This window comes from Canis aureus, chromosome 24, assembly GCF_053574225.1.
Source record: "Canis aureus isolate CA01 chromosome 24, VMU_Caureus_v.1.0, whole genome shotgun sequence".
NCBI classification, from domain to species: domain Eukaryota; kingdom Metazoa; phylum Chordata; class Mammalia; order Carnivora; family Canidae; genus Canis; species Canis aureus.
In genome coordinates this window covers 36,739,856-36,764,132 of record NC_135634.1, presented here as the reverse complement: position 1 = coordinate 36,764,132, position 24,277 = coordinate 36,739,856, and the positions used below count along the sequence as shown (strand labels likewise).

At 43.4% G+C, this 24,277-nt stretch overlaps 1 long non-coding RNA gene across 2 annotated transcripts in view; it reads right to left on the bottom strand.

Moving 5' to 3' along the window:
* Nucleotides 1-8,376, bottom strand: part of LOC144296523 (uncharacterized) — a 41,505-nt gene extending 33,129 nt beyond the window's left edge. For both annotated transcript variants that reach the window (XR_013363621.1, XR_013363622.1), the window contains exons 1-2: nucleotides 8,270-8,376; nucleotides 7,507-7,621 (exon numbers count right to left, since the gene is read on the bottom strand). This is a non-coding gene — a long non-coding RNA (uncharacterized LOC144296523). The remainder of the gene's footprint in view (nucleotides 1-7,506; nucleotides 7,622-8,269) is intronic.
* Nucleotides 8,377-24,277: the final 15,901 nt, after the last annotated feature.

The window sequence follows — 24,277 nt, the reverse complement described above, 5'->3', positions numbered from 1 at the left end:
TACACATCTGTGGCTGAATACTACTTTGGATGATTTTAGTGATTCTCCATTGAAACCATACCGGAAACATCCACTTGCTACCTCTGAAAAGCTTCGTTATAGCAGGAAAACAAAAGGAAACAAAAGGTACCAAGGCTCGGCTTATGAACTTCAGAATCTACCGAGATGCACAGCAGAGAAAACAAATGAGAGAACACATTTTTAAGTCTCAAAATCCCGGTATGGCAGGATCAAATGCCACAGCTATAAAGGGATCATGGCATAAGGTTTATACTATAAATAATAAATTTGGAAGTAACTAATAAAGTGCCAGACTACCCTGTTCTGACCAGCTGATGTTTGCACAGACCAGAGGATGGGAATGTGTGGCCAGAAGCAGAGAGGAACAAAGAATACAAGACCTGCAGCCTGCTCTCCCTCCCCCTTCTCTGGTCCCAAGCCAGTAATATTGTAGATCCAAGAGAAGCAGAGACCTGGGTGCAGGCCTAGAGGAGCTATGCGCAGGGTCCCCTACCTCTCGTGCCAGCATGCCCAGGCAGCACCACAGCAGAAAGGAATAGACCCTATGCTCCTTACATCCTAGAGTGTTGGAAGAGAGAGCCTCAAACGTTCCTGCTCTCCAGTCTCAAATGTAGTTGATGGAGGGCCAATGAGCCCAAAGAGGGATGGTGACGGATACATTGGCTAATCCTAACACAGACAGAAATCAGAAACTAGAAGGAAACACCTCACAAAAGCAAGGATTGCTTTCTCAGGCCATAAAAATAGGGGCGCAAAGATGGAATTTTCTTAAGTTTCTGTAATTCAACTTATTTTCTATCCCAAGCCTCTGTCCTGCCTACTGGTGAGGTTTTGCTTCTGGTTGATTCAGGGTTTCCCAGCCTATTAGGCATGTTTTCCCCCTTATGCCTTTGTCTACTGCGGGGGATGGGGGGAGCTCTGCATTTTGGGTGCTGGGAGCATTGGCTGATGACTCCGCTGCTATAACAAAATATCATAGACCAAGTGGCTTAAACAACAGGCATTAACTTCTCACAGTTCTGGAGACTGCAAGTCCAAGACCAAGCTGCTAGCAGATTCCGTTCTTGGTGAAGGCCTGCTCCTTGGCTTGCAGACAACTGCCATCTTACGGTGTCGTCACATGACTTCTTCTTTATGGAAGCATGAAAAGACAGAACTTTGTTCTCTGCTTCTTGTGAGGACACTAATCCCATTGTGAGGGCTCTACCTTCATGATCTCATCTAAATCTAATTACTCCCAAAGGCCCCTCCTCCAAATACTGTCACATTGGGGCTTACGGCTTCAATATATGAATTTATGGGAGACATAAACATCAGTCCATAATAGGCGTGGAGGGTTGCACCTGGCCCAGACCATCAATTATACTGTGATATCTCCTAATGCATCCTCACTCCTGCTGTGTTCTCTCCATCACTCAGGCCCTTCTCATGGCTTTACTCTGGTGCCTTATTTGGGATGCTCACAATGTCTCACCTTCATGCTGCTTCAGCTTCTTGGCCTGTGGAAGCTCTGTCTTTTAGGATTGGACAGTAGGGCTCCCCATTTGTTCTTTCCAGAAATTCTACCTTATGTCCTTCCGGACTTTGACTTTTGGTCCTAAGCATCTATTTTCTCTCAGTTATGATTTGCAAAGATCTGTGTTGTAATGCCAAAGCTGATGTAGGCATGAATAGTTTCTGCATTTCTATTTGTAAGGTTCCTGGACTGTGGGGGGCCAGATGAGCAGGGGTGGCCTGATGGGAGCTGGCAGAGGGATTACAGTGATAAGACACAGGACAACTAATGCTTCCACACATATACAGGTACACATCTCTGAGGGCCAGGCTTACCCTGCCTCTATTATTTTCTTACTTTTACCCTGGCCTATGTGTGCTATTCTCTTGAAGCGTGTGTGTGTGTGTGTGTGTGTGTGTGTGTGTGTGTGTGTGTGGTTGAGAGAGATTTTGTTCAAATGCTTTATAGATTTGAGAGACACAGATAATAAAATGTAACATGTCTTGGTAGGGCAAGAAATTCACTAAGATGTAGCTATTAATTATCTGCATTTTACAGATAATTAATAGTAGATGTTCACTAAATCCTGTGTATTTCATTATCTCCATGTTTACAGCCGAGGAAATGAATAATCCAAGGGTTTAAGTGACTTGCTTCATATGATACAAGTAATGTGTCAGAGAACTGGAACTCAGAATTGGCCCTCTCCTGCCACTGACCCTGTACTCTTTCCCTGTAACACATGGTTTCTTTCTAATACTTTTTCAAGTGATTTTACATTTATGCATCCAGTGGGTTCATTATACTTTGCTACCAGGGTGTTAAAATTGATCTTCAAATGATGTTTCTAAAGAACTTGGAATTTCCCAGGTGAAAATTCTCATTGAAAACAGCTGTATTGTCAGCTCTTAATTATTGGTGACAGCGAGAGGCAGGGATGGAGCAGTTGAATGAGATTCATAATTAATCCCCTTCTCTTCATCAAGAGTCTCAACCTGCTTCTTCCAAAAGTTCTCCTGCTGGAGCTGCCCACTGGGAGAAACTAGTTTCCTGAGAGGATGAACTCCCAAGGTGTGAGCTGGGGAGAGTTGTTGGGACCAGACATCTGCATTAATGTGGCAGTGAAACAGCAATTCAGAAGAACAAAGGAATGCAGGTGGCTTAAGAAAGAGTGGAGTGATCCAAGTAAGAGAATTTCAAGAGAGATTTTTAACCAGAAATAAATGTTCAAATCAAAGTTGTGAGTCTGCTCAGATCTTGCCATTACCATTTACTATTTTATTGAGTCAACATCACATCACTTTTGTTGGAGAGGAGACAGGACCTCCTCAACTGTCAGACAATCTGAAAAGAGGTGGGAATGTGAACTGGTGCAGCCACTCTGGAAAACTGTGTGGAGGTTCCTCAAACAGTTAAAAATAGACCTGCCCTACGACCCAGCAATTGCACTGTTGGGGATTTACCCCAAAGATACAAATGCAATGAAACGCCGGGACACCTGCACCCCGATGTTTATAGCAGCAATGGCCACGATAGCCAAACTGTGGAAGGAGCCTCGGTGTCCATCCAAAGATGAATGGATAAAGAAGATGTGGTTTATGTATACAATGGAATATTACTCAGCTATTAGAAATGACAAATACCCACCATTTGCTTCAACGTGGATGGAACTGGAGGGTATTATGCTGAGTGAAGTAAGCCAGTCGGAGAAGGACAAACATTATATGTTCTCATTCATTTGGGGAATATAAATAATAGTGAAAGGGAATATAAGGGAAGGGGGAAGAAATGTGTGGGAAATATCAGAAAGGGAGACAGAACGTAAAGACTGCTAACTCTGGGAAACGAACTAGGGGTGGTGGAAGGGGAGGAGGGCGGGGGGTGGGAGTGAATGGGTGACGGGCACTGGGGGTTATTCTGTATGTTAGTAAATTGAACACCAATAAAAAATAAATTAAAAAAAAAATAAAAATAAAAATAAAGAGTTTATCACCTACTTTTTGAAACCTTTTTTTTTCTATGTGGAGAGTTACTTGTCCAAACTCCATTTTTGAATTTAGGTCCTGAAGGACAAGTGGAAATGACAAAGTGACCAAGAAACTTGCTGCGCTGTTGTAGAAATTATATTCCCAGAGCTTCAAACATTTACTAAGTACCTACTATGTGACAGGTAATGAAATATATTGATTACTGCAAACACAAGGGAGGCCACACACCCTCTGACCTTTTGTATCAGAGCTTACAGAAAAGTTAAAGTCATCCAGCAGGGAAAAATGTAAGCCATGGGCAAATAAGCAGGAAGCTGCAGGGCATATTAGTCTAAAACCATATGTCTGCTTCCTTCTCTGACGGAAAAGCTCATGAAGTATCTGCCCCAGCATTAATCAAAGGCATTAGAATTATGAACGAGCCCATAACCCTTTGACAGCCTTCCAGTATGAACAGCCAACTTCAGCATATGAGACTAAGACGAAACGTACCTGAACCAATTATGACTTCATGGCACTGATATGAATGTAAGAGTAACAAAAGCAAAAAGACCCAGGGTTCACCTGACCACCACACCCCAGATAGAGTCCCACCTTTCAGCTACTCCTCACTTACTGGTCTCTGAAATTTCTAAGGCTTCAGAAGAGATCCCATTTTTTAACAAGAAAAGGAAGGAAGGAAGGAAGGAAGGAAGGAAGGAAGGAAGGAAGGAAGGAAGGAAGGAAATGACATATAAATAAAACATTGAATCAGGCAGTTATTACAAGACTTCCCCTAAAACACAACCATTTGCAAACCTCTATCAAAGAAGAATACAGAATTTCTCTGGAAGAGGAAGAGAAGGCAGATTTATACAAACTCAGTGCCTAGAATCTGGATCCCAGTGGAGCAGGTCCCACTTCTGGCTAGCTTTTTCTGGGGACCTGAGAAGTGGGGTCTGGATTAGCCTGAGATCTTCTTTCCCAAAGAAAAATGCCAAAGGCTATGTACCCTCTTATGGATGCTGATATTGTTAATTAGCGAGCTCTAACACACTGTTGTCATAGGGTATCCCCACATGAACCAAGGCTCTGGACCAGAAAAGGAGATGTCTCTCAATTATATCTCATTGCAGCAGCGAGTCTCTTGCTCTCTCTGCCATTTACTGTCACTGGTCAAAACCCTGGTGGTTCTTTCTTGGAAATTCAGACTCAAAATGAAGACTGGTTTGCAAACTCCCCAAATGCATTGGAATAGCCAGGCCTAGAGAGAAATTAACAAGTAGCAGTTTACCCAAATGTAATCATGAACCAGTCCTCAAACTCAAAAGGAAAGGAATTCAGAGTAAAATTGATGAAAACTGAATCCAATTTTCAGAGTATCAACGGCATGAGGTGTGTTTATTTATATTTCTGTATTTCTATACCCTTTCAAAAATCATGAAAACTAGTTAATTACTCATAGTAACATTAAAATGGGATTAAATATAACCTGGTATAGCAATCTATGGTGTTGATAAACCTTTACTTCTCCACTCTGGGCTGGCTCTGGACCGGAGATCCCCAGTGGTCAGAAGTGTTATGATACTTGAGACCTATCCTGAAATAGGAAGATGAAGAGAAGGAAAAAGAGCAGGATCAAGAGGAAAAGAAGAGGGCGGAGGAGGGGAAAAAAGAGAAGGAAGAAGAGGGAGAGGAAGGGTTTCTTCTGGTGGATTCCCCCATAACCAGCACATACTGGAGCTGGTTACAAGAGCTGCTTGCTGTGATAGACCTTGTGTTATTGGTGTCCTCCTGCCTTTGAAATTCATCACATTATGAGTTTCTTCTGCCTACACAAAGCCCCTGATGTACCTTGCATATTCCCTGGCTCCTGGTAGGCCCTAGATAAATATTTGTTAAAGGCCATTGAATAGAATGTCATGCCTTTATATATCTTGCTGGTAGTAGAAGTTTCTTCCTAAACCCTGATAGTCTATATGTCTAGCTCCAATTAGATACTTTATGAGACTATCCCAGCCGGTCAAACACCATGAGGGTACTCATAAATGCAGTGCCCTTTGGATGATCCATATTTCTGAAAGCAGTTCTTCATCTTCTATAATGACCACTTTATAAAAACCCTGCTTAATTTCTGACCATCCAGTCTGCAGCCCTTGCTTTTTCTCTGACTCTTCTCTTTACCCACACTCAAGGTTCATTACCTGTATAAAGGAAAGAAGAAAGGGAAGCAGAAAGAGGACATGGAGGAGGGAGAGAAGGAGAAGAATATGTAGGTATGAGAAAATACTAAAAAGAAAAATAAGTATGCATGCATATACATATATATATAGCATTTTTGGTCTTACTGTTGTAGAAAAAGGGAAAAATGAGAGGTATTACTCTTCTTTCTCAAGAGGGTAAGTAGGGCTCCGAGTCATACAAACTATGTTTCTTTTGAGTAAGGGACAGGTAGGGCTAGGTAGGGAGAGATAGGTAGGGAGCTATACCACCAGGCTCACAGAGATCCCAGGCTCACAGATGTGAAGAACTGTTATAGATGAGATATTTTCATGATAGTTACAAACAAAACCAGAGATAAGGAAATATGAGACCACTTTGTTTGTCTTAAATGTTATAGACAAGATAGTTTCATGATAGTTACGAACTGACCACTGAAATTTACCAAATTTCCACGGAGAAGTAAACACGGTGCTACCAGTGGTGACATCAAGTTCCTCAATCAGTTTTCTATAAAAGACTGACCATAAAAGCCCTCATGGCCACCCAGTCACGACCCCTCTCACCTTAGAGAGCTTTTTTTCTTTCTTTTCTGCACTTTCACTTAATAAAATATCAGTTCACTTCACCTTTTGTGTCCATGAGGTTAATTCTTCAACTGTCTAAGAACCCTGCAACACTTTTGCCCACCGGGCAGGGTTAAAAGACCTTTGTTTTCTAAAGCATGTGATCTTTGTGACCAAAAAACCCTCAAAAAAACAAATAAACTGGATTGTCTGAAAAGAGAACATGTGCTGGGGCTTGGGACTGGGATGGCAGAGGGAGAGCAGAGTGACAAATGTAGACCTTGGAGAGGGCTGGGAAGATTTACAGGACTAGGAGGGGACAAAGATTTATAGATTCTGGGAGTAATGTGGATCCATTTCCTACTCCTTGGTATGCCCTGGAGATATCAGGACCTCAGCAAATTGTCTCTGCAGGCACATCTAGGTGATGAGATCCTGGGCTCAGGGCAGCTGGCATTCACAAAGGCCATCCTTGCCAGCTTGCACAGAGGCAGCTAGCTTCAAGGACTGTGTGGGCTTACTCACTGGACATGTTCACCGGAACTAGAGTGTGACCAGCAAATATTCTGTACTTTTTAAGAAACTATGACTCTTGACTCAAGGAAAACAGAGAGTGAGGGGAAGGAGCCCCAGTTGCAGCTCAGATTGAGTTGTCCTTTGGCCTGGCAGGATGTGGGCTCACAATAAATTAAATTAGAGTTAGGGATGGAAAACTTCTCTTATTTCTCATGTTGTATGAAAAGTAAAACTCATACCCACTAGAGCTGAACTCTGCCCCACCCACAACCCACACCTCACTTAACCCCTTTAGGTTAAGTCCCCTCACTGCAACTGGAAGCATCCCTGTACGGTCTGACCTCAGGAAGTGCCCACCATTCTACAGCTTAGCCTCGTGCATCCCAGACTTTGCAAGGCAGATCTGCCTTTAAAATGCATGAACCAACACTAGTTAGAAGTTAATATTTCATGGGTTAATCCCTTACTGTACTGCGGCTTTACAATGTCAGAGTCTCAAAGCTTTGTCGTGAATGCTGTCCAACTTCCTAAGGCCCTCCGCTCTGAGCTGGCACTGAATGTTCAAAAGCACTTTCCCATTTCAGCCACAGCTCCTGACTCAAAATTGCAAACTGCAGTCCTCAGAAGAGCTTTGTTTTGTCCCCGTATTTGTCATTTGCAAGGATTGAATCTGATATGTGATTATAAAGTAATGAGACTGACTTTTAAACAAATCACAGACCTTATGAATCCAGATGAGTGCTGGCCTTCAAAGATGTCACCTTGGGAGGCTGGCCACATACTCCAATGAGGCTGCCACCCAGACACCATTACTGGAATTTCTCTATGGAAACGGCCTGCAGGGACAATTAGCCAAATACAAAAGAAAATAGAAAATCAGTCCCACCACTCGGTGGCACTCATGGCTCTCAAGTATGATTCATTGTTTGTGGACCAGCCTCCCGTGGTAGCCTGTGTCCTCCTCCAGGGCACGTGTCTTATTCGTTTTTGCATGCCCCAGGCAGTACACAGAGCCCAAGCATATAGGAGACTCTTTATAAATGCTTACTAAATAAGCAAGGACCTCAGTGGCCCAATGCATTTCTCCTTCCCCTTTTCCTCCATCTTCCCCATTGGACACTCATTAGCTATCTATATCCTCACTTTTTCGCTGCTTAAGTTACAACGAAAAAATACCCAGGGAGGGAACTAGAGTTAACTATAGAGCACAGAGGGACTCAGCCTTCTGTATCCATCGGGATAGGCTTGGTAACAAATCCTAAATTTCAAGGACCTAAAGCAGTAAGGATTAATTGCTAACTCTCTGTAGGTTAGCAATTAATGTGTGGGAGCAAGGGCGGGGGCTCTGCTTCACATGGCCATCACTCAGTTGCATACCCAGACCAACAGAAACTACCACGCTCTCAACAGGGACTTCAGGGTTCACAAAGTGTGAGAGAAATGAAGAGACCAGAGGTGCACACACCAGCAATTAAGTTACCTACCTGGAAAAAATATAAGCTTTTCACCCACAACCCACACAGCCCACTGGTCTCATGACTCCACTAGAAGGAGGGACAGGAGAGTAATTGAAATCCTCCTATGTGCCTGGAAGAAGAGGAGGACAAAAATCAAGAAATGGGTAAGTGTTAGAATTCTCTACCACAAATCAAATCGGTAAGTCAGCAAAAACAGATCAATAAGGGCATCATATGTGATACATTGTTATATTAATGGCCCCTCAATGGACCATGATTCCCAGAATCTGTTCCCTTGCTTAGTTAACTCTCACATTGACTATAAGCTTGGCCATGTGACTTTCTGTGTCCAATGAGACATCAGCAAATGTGACACAAGCCAGGAATTTATAAATGCTTGCCCACTGAGGCTTGCCTTCTTGGAATGCTGCCACTACAGTGTAGAAAGTCTAGGCTTTCTGCTGGAGACACCACCTAGAAAGGAGCAAAGGCGCCTCTGTTGATAGCCCCAGCCAATTGGAAGACGTGTATGAGGCCATCTCCATCAGCCAGCCCCAGATGAGCTGACAGCTGAGTGCAAGCATATGATTGAATCTGGCCAGCACCATGTGGGACAGAGATAAGCCATCCAAGCTAAGCCTGCCCAAATCACTGAACTACAGAAGAGTGAGCAAATAAATGGCTCTTGTTTGAAACTGAAAAAATGTGCAGTGATTTGTTGCACAGCATTAGAAAACCACTAAAGCAGTTCCTATCTAGTACAGGTGTGCTGCTGTAACAAAAATCTACAAGATGTGGTGGCATGAGGACAAGACAGCATATTGGAGCTGGGAAAGCAGGGAATTAATTGTTAATAAAGACTAGATAAATGGTAGACAGGCTTTTAGTGTGTGCTAGAAAGGCAGTGAGGGGATTGTTACTAGAAGCTAGAAGAAGGACAGGCCGTGTTACATAGTGGCAAGATCATTGGCAGAAATATTGCATGTTGTAACTCAAATGATATGACATTTTTAATGAACTTATGGAATTGCCTAAATAGATTTCTAGACACAATGTTGATAGCATCAGTTAGATGCTTCCTATTGCACGATAAGATCCTTTCAGAAAGGAATAAGCTAAAGAAGAAACTGTTCAGAATTCAGGCATATTTCTGAAGAAATGTAGAGAAATTCATCCCTTATATATCCAGCCAAACAAAGATTCTCAAGTATACAATAACCTCAACACAAAGATCAAGTCAAGGACATGTCTATAAGACCTCTGAAAGGCAGTTGCCTGCAGACCCTCTCAGCTGAACAGAAAGGGAGTCTGAGAATTTTGAGGGCACTGTCCCTCAGTAGTTTGAGGTCTATGTCAAAAAGAATTATGATGAAGTATGGGGGTTATGGAGTGAATCCTGATAAGATTCGTAGAAAACCCTAAAAATTTTTTCAGAGAGTTTTGTCAGTGAAAGCACTACAAGATCAGACTACAAGTGAAAGAGATAATTCAAAATAAAAAGGAACTTGGATGTCCACTTGCTACAAGCAGGAATCAGCCTGAGAAGGTACTTAGCTATAAACATGGATAATTTCCTATGGAAAAGAAAAAAACATGCCACAGAGTAGAGCCAAGAACCCATGGGGAAAATCTAAAAGCCGCAGAGAACAACCGAATAGGTAACGCTCTCAGGGAAGAGAATTAGGCCCTAATCAAGGAATGTTCTCTTACCCACATAGAGAAGCCATCATGTGACCAGCTAGACTTCGTAAGTCTTGTGGACAGTGACTGTCTTGTGGTTGCCACCTTCTCCATTTTAAATGAAAGTATCCATCAGGTCTATCCAGCTCCTTTCTTACCACTGCATTTTAAGGGTGTGGGGGCAGAGCACTTGTCTTCTGAGTTCAAGGTTGCTGGATTAAGAGAAGCTGCACCGGGAGAGCCACACTTGAGATCTCTCATCTGCGGGATAACCTGATGCAGACTGTAAGATAATGGACTTCAAGTTCAATGGCATAATAAAACTTTTGGGGGTCCTGAGAAGGATGAGTGTATTTTGCATGTTACAGGGAGTGATTTGCTGAAGCCAGAAGATAAGACTATAGTATTGAGTAGGGGACAGGTGAGGCTAGGTAAGGAGGGACAAGTAGGGGTTACGTAACTAGGCTCATGCAGAGGGCTATGTAACCAGTCCCACAGAAATCCCACATGTGAAGAAATGTTATAGATAAGATATTAACCCGAGTGACGTCTGGGTGGCTCAGCGGTTGGGCATCTGCCTTCGGCCCAAGGCTTAATCCTGGAGTCCTGGGATCGAGTCCCGCATCAGGCTCCCTGCATGGAGCCTACTTCTCCCTCTGCCTATGTTTCTGCCTCTGTGTGTGTGTGTCTCTCATGAATAAATAAATAAAATCTTTTTTAAAAAATATATTAACCAAAGAGAAGGGAAGGTAACAAATCTACCATATTTGTTCAAAATACAGACAGGATAGTCTCATGATACTTGCAAATCCATCATGTTTGTCATACATGTTATTGACATCATATTTACCAATTCCCTGATCAATTTTATGTAAAAGATCAACCGTAAAAGTCCTGTGGCAAGCCACTCGAGACCCCTCTCACTCTAGACAGCTCTTTTCTTTCCTTTCTGTTCTCACCTTCACTGAATAAACTTTCACTTCACTTCATTCTTTTGTGCCTGCAAATTCATGACTCTATGAGACAAGAACCCTGCAACCCTTCGACAGTATCTTGTTTCTAAAGAAGGCCCATTTCTTCCATCTGTGTTGCACACCTTTGCAATGTGACTTGGCAGCTCCTTTCATTAAAGGTGAAACCTCTTTATCCATCCCTTGAATCTCGCTGGCTTTGTGACTGGCTTTGGCCACTCAAGTGTGACAAAAGTGATGGTGTGAGACTACTGAGCCCAGGCCTCCAAAGGCTTAACAACTGCAGCTTTCACACTTTTGAAAAATGGCTGTTATCATGTGAAAGAAAAATGGATTTTCCTGTTAAGAAGGGAGAAACTATGCAGAGGAGAACCAGACACCAGTTAAAAGCTCCAGCTGAGGCATGAGAGTGAGTCCACATTGAGAAATCCAGCCCCCGTTGAGCTAGGGATGGGGCCCGTAACCACAACAGCGAGCCGCCACCAGACCAGTAGAAGAACCACCCAGCTAAGCCCAGCTCTCATTTCAGAACTGTGAGCAAATAATTGATTGTTGTTTTAAGCCACAATTTTTGGCACAGTTTGTTACACACAAATAATAACTAAAATACTAAGAAATAGAGTAATGGTCCAGTTAGTGTATCTGTGCTATAGAAAAGCCAGCTGTTCACAAACACCTTAAGATGCACAGTCTTATTTGATTTCCTCCTTGACCTGTGTGATAGGTGTTGCCATCATCTCACCTATGGATAAAGAAACAGAGACTGGGAGAGAATGAGTAACTATTCCGCGCCATGCCACCTGTAACTGAACCAGGACTCAACTTTTTTTAATTTCAAAAACCAGGTACTACTTGTCTTTTAGTGGTTCAGAGTCTCTGAATCAAGAGAGAGGACATGAGAGGAGTTATACTTGAGGAGCCTTATCTGTTTCTGAGCCTGATGCAGATCATGAGATTATGGACTTTAGGCTTGATGCCATCATGAGAACTTTTTGTCACACTACTGGTGCCTCTGAGATGCTACAGTTAGATGAAATTAATGCAATCTGGAAATGAAAACCCCTAGAACTCAGAGATTACACATAACAGCCCAACTGTGTACAAGAGGACAACTACAGAGATACTAAGTAGACGGATGTTAATGAGAACACCAAGCACACAGCCCTGCCTTCAGGTCTTTGCACTCACTATTTCCACCGCATGAACCACTCTGCAAGGAATCCACAGGGCTTGCTCCTTCCCCTCCTTTAAATCTCTGCTCTTTGCTGCCTGGTCTGCAAGGCCTTCCCTGGCTGCCCAATCACAATGTATTCCCCTTCCAGATTTGCTTTACTCTGTAGGACTTACCACCCTCTGACATGTTATTTTCCTTACTGGTTTACTTATTTGTCTGCCTCCCCCGACTAGGATGCAAACTCCATCAGGAGAGGGATTTTTCATCTGTCTTATTTAATAGTGTATCCCCACTGCCTTGAATAGTTCCTAGCATGTGGTAGGTACTCCACAAATATGTGCTAAATGAATGAATGAACAGAATACAGTTTCCCCCACCTTAGTAAGAAATTGTGGATTAAAGATAGCTAAACTATAGAAGTTTCTGTCCAAATATCTGTTTTCTCTAGCTTTCTGGTTTCTTTTTTTTTTTTTTTAATTTATTTTTTTATTGGTGTTCAATTTACTAACATACAGAAAAACACCCAGTGCCCGTCACCCATTCACTCCCACCCCCCGCCCTCCTCCCCTTCTACCACCCCTAGTTCGTTTCCCAGAGTTAGCAGTCTTTACGTTCTGTCTCCCTTTCTGATATTTCCCACACATTTCTTCTCCCTTCCCTTATTTTCCCTTTCACTATTATTTATATTCCCCAAATGAATGAGAACATATAATGTTTGTCCTTCTCCGACTGACTTACTTCACTCAGCATAATACCCTCCAGTTCCATCCACGTTGAAGCAAATGGTGGGTATTTGTCATTTCTAATAGCTGAGTAATATTCCATTGTATACATAAACCACATCTTCTTTATCCATTCATCTTTCGTTGGACACCGAGGCTCCTTCCACAGTTTGGCTATCGTGGTCATTGCTGCTATAAACATCGGGGTGCGGGTGTCCCGGCGTTTCACTGCATCTGTATCTTTGGGGTAAATCCCCAGCAGTGCAATTACTGGGTCGTAGGGCAGGTCTATTTTTAACTGTTTGAGGAACCTCCACACAGTTTTCCAGAGTGGCTGCACCAGTTCACATTCCCACCAACAGTGTATGAGGGTTCCCTTTTCTCCACATCCTCTCCAACATTTGTTGTTTCCTGTCTTGTTAATTTTCCCCATTCTCACTGGTGTGAGGTGGTATCTCATTGTGGTTTTGATTTGTATTTCCCTGATGGCAAGTGATGCAGAGCATTTTCTCATGTGCATGTTGGTCATGTCTATGTCTTCCTCTGTGAGATTTCTCTTCATGTCTTTTGCCCATTTCATGACTGGATTGTTTGTTTCTTTGGTGTTGAGTTTAAGAAGTTCTTTATAGATCTTGGAAACTAGCCCTTTATCTGATATGTCATTTGCAAATATCTTCTCCCATTCTGTAGGTTGTCTTTGAGTTTTGTTGACTGTATCCTTTGCTGTGCAAAAGCTTCTTATCTTGATGAAGTCCCAAGAGTTCATTTTTGCTTTTGTTTCTTTTGCCTTCGTGGATGTATCTTGTAAGAAGTTACTATGGCCGAGTTCAAAAAGGGTGTTGCCTGTGTTCTCCTCTAGGATTTTGATGGAATCTTGTCTCACATTTAGATCTTTCATCCATTTTGAGTTTATCTTTGTGTATGGTGAAAGAGAGTGGTCTAGTTTCATTCTTCTGCATGTGGATGTCCAATTTTCCCAGCACCATTTATTGAAGAGACTGTCTTTCTTCCAATGGATAGTCTTTCCTCCTTTATCGAATATTAGTTGCCCATAAAGTTCAGGGTCCACTTCTGGATTCTCTATTCTGTTCCATTGATCTATGTGTCTGTTTTTGTGCCAGTACCACACTGTCTTCATGACCACAGCTTTGTAGTACAACCTGAAATCTGGCATTGTGATGCCCCCAGATATGGTTTTCTTTTTTAAAATTCCCCTGGCTATTCAGGGTCTTTTCTGATTCCACACAAATCTTAAAATAATTTGTTCTAACTCTCTGAAGAAAGTCCATGGTATTTTGATAGGGATTGCATTAAACGTGTATATTGCCCTGGGTAACATTGACATTTTCACAATATTAATTCTGCCAATCCATGAGCATGGAATAGTTTTCCATCTCTTTGTGTCTTCCTCAATTTCTTTCAGAAGTGTTCTATAGTTTTCAGGGTATAGATCCTTTACATCTTTGGTTAGGTTTATTCCTAGGTATCTTATGCTTTTGGGTGCAATTGTAAATGGGATGGACTCCTTAATTTCTCTTTCTTCAGTCTCATTGTTAGTGTATAGAAATGCCACTGACTTCTGGGCATTGATTTTGTATCCTGCCACGCTACCGAATTGCTGTATGAGTTCTAGCAATCTTGGGGTGGAGACTTTTGGGTTTTCTATGTAGAGTATCATGTCATCGGCGAAGAGGGAGAGTTTGACTTCTTCTTTGCCAATTTGAATGCCTTTCATGTCTTTTTGTTGTCTGATTGCTGAGGCTAGGACTTCCAGTACTATGTTGAACAGCAGTGGTGAGAGTGGACATCCCTGTCTTGTTCCTGATCTTAGGGGAAAGGCTCCCAGTGCTTCCCCATTGAGAATGATATTTGCTGTGGGCTTTTCATAGATGGCTTTTAAGATGTCGAGGAATGTTCCCTCTATCCCTACACTCTGAAGAGTTTTGATCAGGAATGGATGCTGTATTTTGTCAAATGCTTTCTCTGCATCCAATGAGAGGATCATATGGTTCTTGGTTTTTCTCTTGCTGATATGATGAATCACATTGATTGTTTTACGGGTGTTGAACCAGCCTTGTGTCCCGGGGATAAATCCTACTTGGTCATGGTGAATAATTTTTTTAATGTACTGTTGGATCCTATTGGCCAGTATCTTGTTGAGAATTTTTGCATCCATGTTCATCAGGGATATTGGTCTGTAATTCTCCTTTTTGGTGGGGTCTTTCTCTGGTTTTGGAATTAAGGTGATGCTGGCCTCATAGAATGAATTTGGAAGTACTCCATCTCTTTCTATCTTTCCAAACAGCTTTATGAGAATAGGTATGAGTTCTTCTTTAAACGTTTGATAAAATTCCCCTGGGAAGCCATCTGGCCCTGGACTCTTGTGTCTTGGGAGGTTTTTGATGACTGCTTCAATTTCCTCCCTGGTTATTGGCCTGTTCAGGTTTTCTATTTCTTCCTGTTCCAGTTTTGGTAGTTTGTGGCTTTCCAGGAATGCGTCCATTTCTTCTAGATTACCTAATTTATTGGCGTATAGCTGTTCATAATATGTTTTTAAAATCGTTTGTATTTCCTTGGTGTTGGTAGTGATCTCTCCTTTCTCATTCATGATTTTATTAATTTGAGTCTTCTCTCTCTTCTTTTTAATAAGGCTGGCTAATGGTTTATCTATCTTATTAATTCTTTCAAAGAACCAACTCCTGGTTCTGTTGATCTGTTCCACAGTTCTTCTGGTCTCGATTTTGTTGAGTTCTGCTCGAATCTTTATTAACTCCCTTCTTCTCTTGGGTGTAGGATCTATTTGCTGTTTTGTCTCTAGCTCCTTTATGTGTAAGGTTAGCTTTTGTATTTGAGTTCTTTCCAGTTTTTGAATGGATGCTTGTATTGCGATGTATTTCCCCCTTAGGACTGCTTTTGCTGCATCCCAAAGATTTTGAATGGTTGTGTCTTCATTCTCATTAGTTTCCATGAATCTTTTTAATTCTTCCTTAATTTCCTGGTTGACCCTTTTATCTTTTAGCAGGATGGTCCTTAACCTCCACGTGTTTGAGGTCCTTCCAAACTTCTTGTTGTGATTTAGTTCTAATTTCAAGGCATTATGGTCTGAGAATATCAGGGGACAATCCCAATCTTTTGGTATCGGTTCAGACCCGATTTGTGACCCAATATGTGGTCTATTCTGGAGAAAGTTCCATGTGCGCTTGAGAAGAATGTGTATTCAGTTGAGTTTGGATGTAAAGTTCTGTAGATATCTGTGAAATCCATCTGGTCCAGTGTATCATTTAAAGCTCTCGTTTCTTTGGAGATGTTGTGCTTAGAAGACCTATCGAGTATAGAAAGAGCTAGATTGAAGTCACCAAGTATAAGTGTATTATTATCTAAGTATTTCTTCACTTTGGTTAATAATTGATTTATATATTTGGCAGCTCCCACATTCGGGGCATATATATTGAGGATTGTTAAGTCCTCTTGTTGAATAGATCCTTTAAGTATGATATAGTGTCCCTCTTCATCTCTCACTACAGTCTTTGGGGTAAATTTTAGTTTATCTGATATAAGGATGGCTACCCCTGCTTTCTTTTGAGGACCATTCGAATGGTAAATGGTTCTCCAACCTTTTATTTTCAGGCTGTAGGTGTCCTTCTGTCTAAAATGAGTCTCTTGTAGACAGCAAATAGATGGGTCCTGCTTTTTTATCCAGTCTGAAACCCTGCGCCTTTTGATGGGGTCATTAAGCCCGTTCACATTCAGAGTTACTATTGACAGATATGAGTTTAGTGTCACCATGATATCTATTCAGTCTTTGTTTTTGTGGACTGTTCCACTGAACTTCTTCTTAAAGGGGAATTTTAAGAGGCCCCCTTAAAATTTCTTGCAGAGCTGGTTTGGAGGTCACATATTCTTTTAGTTGCTGCCTGTCTTGGAAGCTCTTTATCTCTCCTTCCATTTTGAATGAGAGCCTTGCTGGATAAAGTATTCTTGGTTGCATGTTCTTTTCATTTAGGACCCTGAATATATCCTGCCAGCCCTTTCTGGCCTGCCAGGTCTCTGTCGAGAGGTCTGCTGTTACCCTAATACTCCTCCCCATAAAAGTCAGGGATTTCTTGTCTCTTGCTGCTTTAAGGATCTTCTCTTTATCTTTGGAATTTGCAAGCTTCACAATTAAATGTCGAGGTGTTGAACGGTTTTTATTGATTTTAGGGGGGGATCTCTCTATTTCCTGGATCTGAATGCCTGTTTCCCTTCCCAGATTAGGAAAGTTTTCAGCTAGAATTTGTTCAAATACATATTCTGGCCCTCTGGCCCTTTCGGCGCCCTCGGGAACCCCAATTAAACGTAGGTTTTTCTTCCTCAGGCTGTCGTTTATTTCCCTTAATCTATCTTCATGGTCTTTTAATTGTTTGTCTCTTTTTTCCTCAGTTTCCCTCTTTGCTATCAACTTGTCTTCTAGGTCACTCACTCGTTCTTCCACCTCGTTAACCCTCGTCGTTAGGACTTCTAGTTTTGATTGCATCTCATTCAATTGATTTTTAATTTCTGCCTGATTAGCTCTAAATTCTGCAGTCATGAAGTCTCTTGAGTCCTTTATACTTTTTTCTAGAGCCACCAGTAGCTGTATAATAGTGCTTCTGAATTGGCTTTCTGACATTGAATTGTAATCCAGATTTTGTAACTCTGTGGGAGAGAGGACTGTTTCTGATTCTTTCTTTTGAGGTGAGGTTTTCCTTCTGGTCATTTTGCTCAGTGCAGAGTGGCCAAAAGCAAGTTGTATTGGGAAAAAGAGAAAAAGAGAGGAGAGAAAGAAGGAAAGAAAAGAGAAAGAGAAAAAAAAGGGAAGAAAAAAAACGAAAAAAAAAAAAAGAAGAAAAAGAAAGGAGAAAAAAAGGGGGTGGGGGAAGGAAACAAATCAAAAAGCAAAACAAAACAAAACAAAAGAAAACAAAACAAAACAAAACAAAAAAAAAGAACCACGGGGCAGTATCTTCTGATTCTGTGTACTTTAAGTCCCTTGGCTTCTCCTGGAAGTTGTCAGTCTAGCTGGTGTTCTGGGGGAGGGGCCTGCTGTGCTGATTTTCAGGTGTTAGCAGTTGGGGGGGCTGCTCTGCCCCTGCCTGGTGCAGGGCTCAGTGGGGGTTGTTTACCCCGTGAGGCCGCAGGAGGAACAGCCCCAGTGGCGGGGCAGCTCTGGAAACCTGGATTCAGCTCCGGCAGGAACTCCGTCTGCAGGGCCTGGAGGCTCCGGGCGGGGCCGCTGATCTGCTCAGCTGGGGCAGGAGCGTCCTCGCTGTCCTGGGCCCTCCCGGCCTCTGCCTGTCCCGGGGGAGGCGGGATCCTGGGCTGTGTCCCTGCGCCCTGTGCTCCGGAGCCTGCGCTGTTGGATTCGCGCTCCCGGGCCGCGCAGCCCCCTCCGCGGAGCCGCCCCCGAGCCCCCCCGAGCTGCTCCTGGAACCGCGCAGCCCCCTCCGCACGGAGCCTCTTCCTCTGCCCGAGCCCGGCCGAGCTGCTCCCGGGGCCGCGCAGCCCCCTCCGCGGAGCCGCCCCCGAGCCCCCCGAGCTGCTCCGGGTCCCGCCGTGCGCGCTGCAGCCCTTAGGGAGCTCGGCGCACTCTCCTGGGCGCGCAGTTGCTGTTACTGTCCCAGGGAGCCCGAGGGCATCCCCGCACTCCTGGGTCCTGCTCCACCTCCCCGCGAGCCCCTTTCCACCGGGAAGGTCGGTGCAGCTCCTGCGTCTCCGGGACGGGGCTCTCCTGTCCTGGGGACACTCGCCCCGGCCTCAGCCCGGCTCCTCGCGGGGCCCCTCCCCCTTGGAGGCCTTTGTTTCTTTATTTCTTTTTCCCCGTCTTCCTACCTTGATAGAAGCGCGAACTCTTCTCACTGTTGCATTCCAGCTGGTCTCTCTTTAATTCTCAGGCCGAATTCATAGATTTTCAGGATGATTGGAAGGTTTTCTAGGTAATTTGGTGGAGACAGGTGATTTGGGGACCCTACTCTTCCGCCATCTTGCTCCTCCCCCTCAGCTTTCTGGTTTCTGTGTCTCTGGTCAAACTCACCTTTCCTCACCCTCTGAATTCTAAAGGAAACTGCTAGGCTCTTTGGCTCCTAAGAAATGGAGCTTTTCAGTTCCATTTCAGTCCCAATACTCTGAGCCTCTGACCCCAGAACTTCAAGGCACTCATTCTTCTTCTGTTCCTTTCCCTGCTTTTCATGTGCTCTCTTGGACTCCCATCTGGCCTTGGCCACTGCTTCTGCACTTGTTGAACAAGAATTCTAGATACACACAGAAAGACATGCAGTGAGGTGAGAGAGGGGGAAATGATGAAGCTTCCTCAGGGATTCCAGGCAACGAAAATGGAGAAATGAGCATTTTAATGGATTTCCTTCTCTTAGGAAAGTTGGAGATCCTTGGGGAAAAGTGTGGACTCTTGGAGAAATCATGTCATAGGTTCTTGTTTCTGCCCCAATACCTTTGTTTATGCTGGGCATGCACACACACACACACACACACACACACACTCATACCCCTGTGTGGAATGCCCATCTCTAATCCCAGATTGATCCCATATTTCAGAATCTACTTCTCCTTTGCTGCTTATTCTCACCACACCATCTAATTTCTCTTCTCTGAAACGCTATGGTATTTATGGTCTATAACAATCTATATCAGTCAAGGTCCTAGCAGAAAACAGATGTCACCCTTAGCTGGGATGTTTGAAGAGATGTTTAATAAAATGTCTATTTACAGAGGTATGAGCAAAGGTTAAATGAACTGCTTTTTCTGGGCCCTCTGGGAAGAAGATGCCAAGAGAAGATTAAACTTGCAAGAATTTTTTTAGGGGAAATATCTATACGAGAAAATGGGAGGGGACTCTGGGAAGGCTGGAAGAACAGTCAAACCATGATGCCAGTTTAACCCTAAAGGAAGCCCAGAGGAATAGAAGGTAGAAGCATCCTAAGGATGATACAGTCTTAAGAAAGTTCACGAGCCCTCAAGTCAATGGCAGTCATCAGACAGTTCTGTGTCATCCAAGAATTGACCTTCTTTACCATAGCTACCACACTCATTCATTGACTGGAAGTGGCTCATGGGAAGTGGGTCCTCAGTATAATGTGATGGTAGATTTTATAGCACAGCAATTGGCATTCTTGGTCATCTGTGCTTCCTGTAGTTGGGGATTCAGTCCACCTCTACACTACAGTCCACCTCTTGCACCAAACAAATTTACTTCATACTGATTTGGGCAGCATCCCTTAAAAGGCTCCAGTGGACTTTTCTTCCTGAGGGGGAATCAGAAGAGGGAAGTTGGTGCCCCATCTCTGGGACTATTGTTCTATCTTTGCAATTGACCATGAGGCCACAGCTAATTTCCTTTCCACTACCCTTTTAAAATTTTTCTCAACTTCAGCTATGCTTCGCCAAGACTTTGGCAGGTCTTGGTGCCTTTCCAGGTGGTGTAACCCAAACTTCCATTCCTGAGGGTTAAGAGCCCATGATAGTCATTTATCTCAGGGTAGGGCAATTGCATATGTTCATTCATACTTAAGATGAGGAAATGGAGCTTCAGGAGAGACCCAGGTAGATCACCTGAAGTGTTTGCTCAGGCTGATCTAACATAACACCAGATTGGGTGGCTTAAAAAAAACATAAATTAATTTTCTCACAGTTCTGAAAACTGTAAGTCTAAGATCAAGGTACCAATAGGGCTGGTGTCTGACAGGAGCTCTCCCGTTGGGTTGTCGGCAGCTGTCTTCTTGTTGTGTGTTCACATGGCCTTTTCTTAGCTCATGTTCACAAAGAGAGAGAGAGCTCTCCGATATCTTTTCTTATATGGACACTAATCCTATGGGATCAGAACCCCGTTCTTATGACCTCTTTCAGCCTTCTTTGGAGGGCTTATCTCCAAATATAGCTACATGGGAGGTTAGGGCTTCAAAACAGAAACTTGGGAGGAACACATTCGTCTCTAACACCCAGATTCTTTCCTATCATAATTGTGTAAAAGTAGATAGGCATCTTCTTGTTGCTCACTGTCATTTGGCCCTGTAAGTATAATGGCTCCTCTCCTTGCTCATTGTCTCTGGGCACAGTGAGTCCGAAGTGCTTTGGCAACATCCTATAACTTGTTCAATGGTGCACTTGTTGTGATGCCTGGCAAGTATACACCCTTCAGCAATCAGAACCTCCAACCCTGCAGAAGCCAAAGTTGCAGGGACAGGGCATATAACATCTCCTCGTGGGTCATGATGGTTAATGGGGCTGCCCTTGCTTCTACTCCTTCATTCCTAGAAAACTGCGTCTTTCTTGTGGGATATAGAGCATCATATAAGGGTTACTGATTTAGTAAATACTGCATCCTGAATGATGACCCAATCCCTTCTGAATGTTCCCTCTAAGCTAGGGCTTCCATTGCGCCTACAGACATTTGTTCCATCATTCCATTAGCATGACTGCCTCTGAGTGATGCAGTATTTGATAAGACCATTGTATCCTCTAGTCTTGGTCCCACTCCAACACCTTCTTTAATTTGAAGTGGATCCTCTGATGAAATGCTGCACTGTGTAGGATTCCATACCTCAGGATCAGGCATTCTGTAAGAGCCTAGATAGTGATGCAAGCTGAGGTTTTGTGGGCAAGAAAGGCAAACCCAGCCCCAGAAAAAGTATGCTTATGACACTTTCAGGATGGAAGGGGACCAATATAGTTAACTTGCCACTAAGTGGCCCATTGGTTTCCTTGAGGAATAGTGCCTAAGTGAATTGATTTCTGTGATAACAGTTTAGACATTCAGAATTAGCAGTGACTAAGTCAGCCTTGGTAAGTGAAAGTCCATGCTGCTGGGACCACAGATTCTTCCTTTCTGACACTGTAACTACTCTACTTGTGAGCCCATTATATGCCAGTCTGGGGTGACTGATGATGAAGGTTGGATAATGTCAACAGAACAAGTCCTTAGACCTACCTGGTTTTCCAGCTGATGATGGATGCTTGCTGGTGAGAGTTAATGCAAATACACTTACTGGTGAGTGAAGTACAAAAATCTTCACAGTTTATGCCCATATGTCCACCACATGCCTCTACTCCACACTTCCTTGTTTATGGCCCCCTATTCCTTTTGCATTCTGACCCTGGACCAGACCATTGGCCATTCAGCTTGGGCCACTTTTCCTTCCCTACAAAGAAAATAATCAGGTGTATCACTTATAGCTCTACCCTTGGGAACACTTTCTTTCTCTACTGCCTATTAGGGCCACCCCTAAGTGTGGGGACAACACAGCTGGTGTCCACTTTTGACTTGCACATATGTACTGAGTTAATCCATCTGTAAACCAAGCTCAGGCTTTTTCTTTCTTTTCTAGCTGGACATATGGGATTTTCCTATATGGCTATAAGCACAAATCAGAAAAGGACATTGGTTCAACTGGGTGAGTGACAAGGAGGTCTGGGCTGCTTATTCCTGCACATTACTCATGCCCTTTGGCCCTGCCCAGATTCAACCCCAGATGTACTATTTCCATACCACAATGGATGCCTGATGGACCTGTCTGACTTCATAACTTGGCAGGTTTGACAGAACCCAGCTCATGATAGACAGTTCCAGATGCATTGTCACTTGATGGTTATGGCTAAGTGCTCTGTCTCTACCAGGGATCCAGTAACATGCCAAGAGCTATTTCTCAAAGGGTGCATAATTCTCCAGTGCAGATGGCACGACTTTGTTCCAGAATCCCTGGGGCCTGCATTGTGAATTTCCCACTGGAGTTTGCCATAAGCCAAGGTCACCCCTACCCATCCTTCCTTCCTCCAACCAATTACTCTCGGGCCCCTTTCATCTTATTTTTTCATCTCAAAACTCTATGTTTGACCTATATAACATTGTATTCATTTCCCAGGGTTGCCATAGCAAAGTACCATAAACCAGGTGGCTTAAATAACAGAAAGTTACTGTCTCACAGTCCTGGAAGCTACAAGTCTAAGATCAAGGTGTGGGCAAGGTTGGTTCCTCCCGAGGGCTCTGAAGTAGAATCTATTCCATGCCTCTCCCTCAGCTTCTAGTGATTTGCTAGCAATATTCAGCGTTCATTGTCTTATAGAAGCATCACCCCAACCTCCCACTCCATCTTCATGTGGTTTCCTCCTATATGTGTGTCTGTGTCCAAAGATTTGGTCCATTTTTATAAAGGTACAAATCATATTGGATTAGAGGCCCACCCTACTCCAGTATGACCTCATCTTAGCTAACTAAATCTGCAACAACCCTATTTCCAAATAAGGCCACATTCTGAGGCATTGGGAGTTAAGACTTCAGCATGCAAATTGTGGGTAACATAGTCCAACTCATCACAAGCATCTTGACATTGTCTCCTCATTGAGCACCTCTCTCTGATGTCTTCTTCCTCCTGGAATGAGGACGACTGCCTCCTTATCTGCCAAGTTCTGCTATTCCTTGAATCTGAACCATTCATGTGGAATGGTGGTGAGCAGGAGGCCTCAGGGGCAGCTGTCCCACTGACACAGGCCAGGCCAGCAACCATACTCACCACAGGCTCCACCCTTGCCAGACCCGTTTGATCCCAGGGCCACAGCATGTCCTGAGGCCTGTTACTCCTCCTGACCTTCAGCACAACCACCATCCCCTCCTTTTCTCTACAGACTTGATCCTGACACACCATAGTTCACATGTTCCTCACCAGACAGCATGAAAGGCACCTTTTAATGAAGCTATGTTCACTCCAGAAGCATGGAGCTAAATATAGCTGTGAAGGAGCCCAAATGACTTCAGGACCCCAGACCCTTTCATCATCTTTGTCAGGCCTTAATAAACCCCCAATTCTACCCTGCCCCTAACCATCATTATAAATAAGTAGCATGCTGCAATTAAAAAAAAAAAATTAATCTAGGAGTCAGGAGAGCTGGGCCCTAGCCCAGGTTCTGTTGTATATACCCAGGTGGCCTTGAGCAAGTCATTTCCACTCCCTGATTCTCATCTGTCAAACCAACAAACGGACAAGGAACTATAGTTGATCTCTAAGTTGCCTTCAAGCATGAATGACTTAGGGCTCAAGCCTGGCTGGTCATTAACTTGTCCAAAGAGAATGGAATATATTTGCTCAGTCAGGGCAGCTTATTTGAAAATGTCCTTTTCTTGAAAGTAATTGTGTGAAAGTAATTGTGAAACTGTGAACAGAAGACCCTTTGCCCATATTTAAAATTAGGTTCTTGATTATTTTCCTTCAATATATTTCCACCTCTATCACTGCATAACAAACCATCTCATAACTTTAGTGGCTCCAAAAAATAATTGTTTGATAATAACATAGTAATTGATGATTATCCCTTACATCTTTGTGGGTTGACTGGGCGTGGTTGTGTGGCTCTTGCTCCAGGGTCTCTCATGCAGCTGCAGGCAGGTGGCAGCTGGTGCTGCAGTCACTGAAGGCTCAGGTAGGCTGACCTACCCAACAGGCTGTTAGGTGAAGCTGGCTGCCAGCAG